Genomic DNA, 6,445 nt, shown 5'->3' with positions numbered 1-6,445 from the left:
AGACAAGCTTGTCACAGCGATCTTTTGAAATTTCATTGTTGTACCTTTGTTGAAACTGTTCAGCTGCTGAATATAGATCTTCATCATTAGTTCTATGAACTCCCAATGAAAACCAAAAAGGTACGTATTTGTTGCAGTGACTCAAATCAGTGTGTAAGACTAGTGTTAGAAAAGAAACAGGTGACCCAGGAACAGATGGGGTAAAAAGGAACTGCTTTATTGCCTACGCACATTTACCTTGGACATTCAACACACATCGGAGTGGCCCGGAATTGGCAATAGTCAAAACCGTTTATCTATTTTAGTATGTTAATTCACATGCCTATCACTACTTTTCCTAAAACCTTATTTAGTAATGTTAACTCCCATAAAATTAATATTAATAAGCAAACAATTAATACAATTATACCCGCCCCTAATTACTATTTATATAATTTCTAATTAAATCAACAAATTCCTATACTACAAACTACCAGGTTACAGAAATTACAAAGAGGTTGACTCTGAAGATGTTATGCAGAGCCAATGAGGATAAGCAAGAAACACAGCAAAGTAGAGTACCTCCATACTTATCTGGTTTCCTAGGCTACAGAACAAAGAGAGAACAAGGTTATATATATCAAAACATAATACTGGTCTCAACCGGACCCTATCATCTCAAACTACTAAAGGAAAAAGCATATCCAAAAGTAATGCCCGCTGTGGCTGAATCCTCAACCACTAATGCAAAAAGGCCATTCCAAAACTATTAATTATTTCACCACCTCAACCACCAGATTTGACACAAAATAATAACAAAAAAAACCATTGACTCGATAGTGACTTTCAGCATCAGCTTGAGATGTTAAGCTGAGATTGGTGGAAAACTCAGATGAAATGTCAATACCCTGTGCTATGGATTTGGAGTCAGAAAGGCTTGCATCCCATTGATCACAAATTTTTTGATTATCTTTAAGAAGTTGTTCAGTGTTATCCCTCTCAACATCTAATGTAGAATTGTGGGCTTCAATTACAAGATTAGTTTTGTGGATCATTTTTAGCAACTTCATCCATATGGACAACATTAAATGGATTCAAATGTGGATGTATACGTCTAAATTGACTTAAGTTAGTATGAGCCTGTGCTGTGAAAGTAAGAGATTCAAGCTCACAGAGTCCAAATGCTGTGCAACTGGTTTAACACCACCAATTCATGTTGACCATCTCGTTGTCAACATGCCATGAAGGGAAACAGGCAGATGCTGCTTCAGAAATTCCCACATTTGAGGATTGCTACTGAAGAGGTTGTACAATTGCTGAATTGTTCCAAAATATGTCATTGCTCCCTTGCATGATTCAAGGCAATCAACACCAACAAAATTTTGTGTGTGGTTGCCATAACTGGAGAAAATACAGTTTGGATTTTGCTCAAGAAGGACTGCTTGTACTCCATTGTACTTCCCAGCCATATTGTCATAGGCTTGGCCAATGCAGACTTTAATTTGATTAACATTTAAATTTAATTTGAAACCTTTCAGAATTTCTAATACATAAGCGGTGATTTCTTTTCCATTTTTTGTGTGGAATTATCGAACAAAATGAATCGCTCTTCAATTGAAACCTTTGAACTTATTGCAATTTTAACATATTGGACAACCAGCGTCATCTATTTTTTATGAAAACAGTCTGGAGTTGCATCAATAATAATCTAAAAGTACTTCGCATGTCGTATCTCTTCAAGAATTGTTGTTTGTACAAATGTACCACACAACTCAATAAATTCGTTCTGTATTCTGGTAGACAGATAATGGACTTGCATGCCTTTTCCAATGTCTTGTGATTCACGAACACTCTTACTATGGCCTGATAAAAGTGGGTCATATTTGCTAAGAAGCTCAAGTGTACCAACAAGGTTTCCATTTGTAAGGTCACCAATATGTTGACTGGAACCAAACAAAGCCAATCCCCATTCATAAAGAAAAAGAATGACGTACAATATACGTTCAAGGAGTTTTTTCCAGTTATCAGTTTCAGTGTTTATTTCACTCAGGAGTACGTTTTCAATTGAACTGTCAGCTAGTGCTGCTCTACTAGCTGATTTCCATGTAACATAGTTATCTTGGTATTTGGTCTTTCAACTTTCTCAAACCTTTATTGATGCTCCAACTGGATGGATCAGACAGTATTGGTGCATTTGAAGTTTTATTGTTAAACTATACTGTTAAAACCGTACAGAGCCTGCTTTTCCAGCAGAACCAGTCTCTTGTGTAGATCTCTCCAATTGGAAGAGGTTTTGTCATCAGATGAGTGGGAAAAGCATGATTTTCAGCATCTTTCAGTATATTACTTGGAATCTGAAAACTAACTCTGAGAAATGACTGCATTTAAGCAACACTGTTCTTATCAAGAAGTCCAGTATAAGGTTCTGACGCCACTGTTGTTACACTGTCTTGTGCTAGTCATAAGTTCTTGCTCTTGCTGCATAGCATCTCTGAGGTCCTCATTTTCTGCCTGAATAGTCTCTAAATTGAGTATAGATTCTGCATCTATCACTATGGTTAGCATTTCTGTGTCTTACTAATGACCTCATTTTAGGGCAGTGGGTACAAAGTTTTCATCATCAGAACTGGAAATGTCACTGTCAGTATGGTCATTGTTCAATGGTTGAGGCATCTTTTCTACTATGTTATTGTCTTTACACTCTTAACTGCTTCTTCACTCTGTTTGCTTTCACGATCTCTTGCACCACTTTCAAATCTTCACTTCATTTTTCTAAAGGGGTTCTTTTAAAACACAGTAACACGTAACAAATTAATTTACTAAAGGCTATTGGTTATACAAAATTTTAATTGTATATACTTTGCAATGAATATTATATAATAATAGTTTGGGTGTGTTATTTACTATGGTCTTTGTAGCCTTATTTCATAGTCTTGAAATTTGGTCTTCTATCATGTTCCCATGATTAAATTCCTCTAATAATGGGTGCATTATTATGAATATGAACATGAGGCAATTGCCAGATGAGCTATAAAGTTTATTAAAAAACTTTTCATTCTAAAAAACTTTAAAAGTGAATCTAAAACTGGATGAAGAGGTAGCTTACAACTGAGCCTGATATGGTTATTGTATATGAAGAAATGTAAGAAAAAACAGCAATATGAAAATCTCCTATGCAGAGATAAATATCTAATTTAAAAGTTAAACTCCCTCTCAAACCAAGCAAAATCACTTTACAGTAACAGAATTAATTACAATTTTCAAAACATCTAAACTCCACAAAGATTGCAACACTAATCACAGAAGCTACTTCAGTCTCTAGTCACACAGATTAAAAGTTGGATGTGTCCAAAAAATTGGCAAAGGCCTGAAGTCCCACAATGATTTAAATCAATTTTTGCAGGTATATATAGCTTCTTTTGTTGTCTCTGTTATAACTGCGAGATGTATAATAAATGGAAACGACTTGTAAACAATGACAAAATTTGAGGCCTCTGTCTCCTGAGGTCTGGGCCAAATGGCCTTCCTAGCCCCCAGCTCTGATAGGGCCTGCAGAGTATGGCTAGATTCATGGCAACACAACTTCCTGCATGGTTCAACGTCCACATCTGCAGAGTGTTAGGGGGCAACTTGTCTGCTCACTCTGTGGGTTGTGGAGGAAACGGTCTAGGCCTGGGAGGTTCATTTCCTGGCAGGATCCAAAGTAGCATGGTGCTGTGTGTTACTCAGTCCCTTTCTGCCAGGAACAGAACCAACCAGCCATAGGGAGTAGCGGTGCGTTGCTGCTGCTCTTCTCTATTGCAGTCAGGCTGGTCTGCTGATATGGGGAGGAGAGGGCAAAGGGAGCAACTGCTCAGGAGCCCAGTGATTGAAAGGGGCCCCAAGCTCTTGGCCACCAATGCTATGGTGCCAGTGGTGGTGTTCGGCGCTCCAGGCCCTTTAAATTGCCACTGGAGCCCTGCACAGTACATTGCAGATCCCAGGGTGATGCTCTCTGGACAGCACTAGGAGAGGGGATGGTCAGCGTTGAGAGCGGACTGCCCTGGCCCCACTCCTTCCCTCTAAGGCCCCACCCTTGGGATGGTGAAACTGGCACTCCCTTCCTTGCCTAGGGACCTGGTGAGGGGGGGTCCACTGGCTCTCTCGCCCACCCACCTGCATGGGGTTGCTGCCAGTTCTAGTGGCCCTGTACAAGGCTGCTGCTGTCTCCCAGCTCTATGTACGGCTGCTGACTCCCACCCCAGCCTGCAGCATGGTGGGCCCAGCAGGGTGGGAGCACCCCTCTGCCTGTGGTGGGCCACATGCAGGGGCTACTTCCAGGCACCAGTTAACCATTACCTTGTAAGCATCACCTAGTAAAGGTGATGCTTACTGGGTAACCGGGTAACTGATTGTCCATTCACATCCCCACTCGTGAGTCGGTCAGCTTGCCTGCAGTCAGGGGATGTCTTTAAGAGCCAGACTAGCCTGTATTGGGACCAGCACAAACCTTCCCTTACCAATGGTCATGGCAGAATAATTCATACATCTCTCCTGAAGAGCAAGAACAACTCACTTAACAAAGTGCTCCTAACAAAAAGGGGATTTTAACTTGTGCATGGGGAGGCAAGTTGAGGGAAGTAATATCGGTCAATGACCCAACTTCTGTTGGTGAGAGAAACAAGCTTTTGAGCAACACAGAGTTCTTCTTCAGGTCTGGGAAAGGAACTCCCAGCATTACAGCAAAATGCATGATGTCACATACACGGCGAGCAATGTGAGTATATGGATAAGGCAATTATCTGAGAGTCAGGGGACTTGAATTCTGCTTGTGGCTTTGCCACTGATGTACTGAGTAACTTCAGGCAAGCATTCCTCTTTGTGTCCTTCCCCCTCTGTACAATGGGATTATGGCATTTTCCTTCCTGCACAGTCCTTTTGAGGTCTACAGATGAAAAGGGCAAAGAGGTAGGTATTAGTGCTATAGCCAAGAAGGATGCTTTGTGGACTGCAAATCAGATTTGTATTGAATGCCCAGCTTTGCCAAGGACCTCTAATAAATGAATTTAAACTCCTTTTATCTCACTTTGTGATCTGCACAAACCCTTTGCAGTTCAGACCTTGTCTAGTTCATTACCCAATGGTTCTTCATGCCCCCACTGTTTTCTTTTCCCACTCCTATCTCTGAGAACTCTCCCACACTGCCTTTCATAGTGCATCGATTTTTCCGTTACCATCTTTCTCCTAATCCTCTCATAAAATCACTTCTTTCCTGGTGCCCACCAGATAGGAACTTGAGATAATTATGATGTGGAAAAAATACCCCCTAAATTATTCCCAGCTCTGAGTTTCTCAGTGTGTCCTGTCTTCTGTGCATCAGTCATGTGGATTGTAAGAGCTTGGGGGCAGGGACTGCCCTGTGCAGTGCTGAGAATTTTGTCAGTACAGGCAGTCCCCGGGTTACGTACAAGATAGGGACTGTAGGTTTGTTCTTAAGTTGAATCTGTATGTAAGTCGGAACTGGCGTCCAGATTTAGCCGCTGCTGAAACTGACCGCCAGTTCTGACTTACATACAGAATCAACTTAAGAACCCCAGGCGTCCCCAAGTCAGCTGCTGCTGAAACTGATCGGCAGCTGATTCCAGGAAGCCCGGGGCAGAGCAACTCTGCCTCGGGCTTCCTGTAGTCAGCGCTGGTCAGTTTCAGCACCAGCTGACTTGGGGACGTCTGGGGCAGAGTATCTGGGGTGCTGCTGGGTTGCTCCAGTAGCACCACTCCTCGGCGCTACTGGACCAACCCAGCAGCACCCCATCTGCTCTGCCCCAGGTGTCCTGATTCAGCCGCTGCTCAAACTGACCAGCAGGACGCCTGGGGCAGAGCAGCTGGGGTGCTGCCGGGTTGGTCCAGTAGCGCCCAGAGCGGCGCTGCGGGACCAACCGGCAGCGCCCCAGCTGCTCTGCCACAGGCGTCTGGAGAAAAGCCTAGTCTGCTGGGGGGGGGGCATACTAGCTGCGCCCCCCCCCCCCAGCAGACCAGGAAGACGCGGGCGGTGGACCGAGACGCACCGCGGTCCCGCCACCTGGGTCCTCCGCGGCTTTGCTCCCAGTCTCCCTGGTCTGCCAGGGAGACGGGAAGCAAAGCCTCTGAGGACGCCAGCAGCGGGACAGCCGCGGGGTGTCTGGGCTGTCCCGCTGCCGGCTTCCCCGAGGCTTTGCAGACCAGGGAGACGCGGAGAAAGCCCCGGAGTACACGGGCGGCAGGACCGCGAGGTCCCGCAGTCCGTGTCCTCCGGGGGAGCCCCGTTCGTAACTGCGGATCCGCCATAAGTCGGATCCGCGTAAGTCGGGGACTGCCTGTACTAAACATGGTACAAAGAAGAATTGAGGCAATCCCGAAAGAATGCCACAGGCATTCTAAACTGACATTGCTGCCCTGAAGCCCTCCCCACATCTGCACAAAGGGGCTCCCATGCTGTGTGTGCAAATGA

General features: G+C 44.2%; 1 pseudogene; it reads right to left on the bottom strand.

The window, feature by feature from the left end:
* Positions 1-1,522: 1,522 nt before the first annotated feature.
* Positions 1,523-5,170, bottom strand: LOC149524500 (zinc finger MYM-type protein 1-like; annotated as a pseudogene).
* Between the last annotated feature and the right edge of the window lie 1,275 nt (positions 5,171-6,445).

This window comes from Pelodiscus sinensis, chromosome 4 (genome assembly GCF_052426305.1).
Source record: "Pelodiscus sinensis isolate ZL-2025 chromosome 4, ASM5242630v1, whole genome shotgun sequence".
NCBI lineage: Eukaryota > Metazoa > Chordata > Testudines > Trionychidae > Pelodiscus > Pelodiscus sinensis.
The sequence above is the reverse complement of the archived record's forward strand: the minus strand, read 5'-3'. Positions and strand labels throughout refer to the sequence as shown.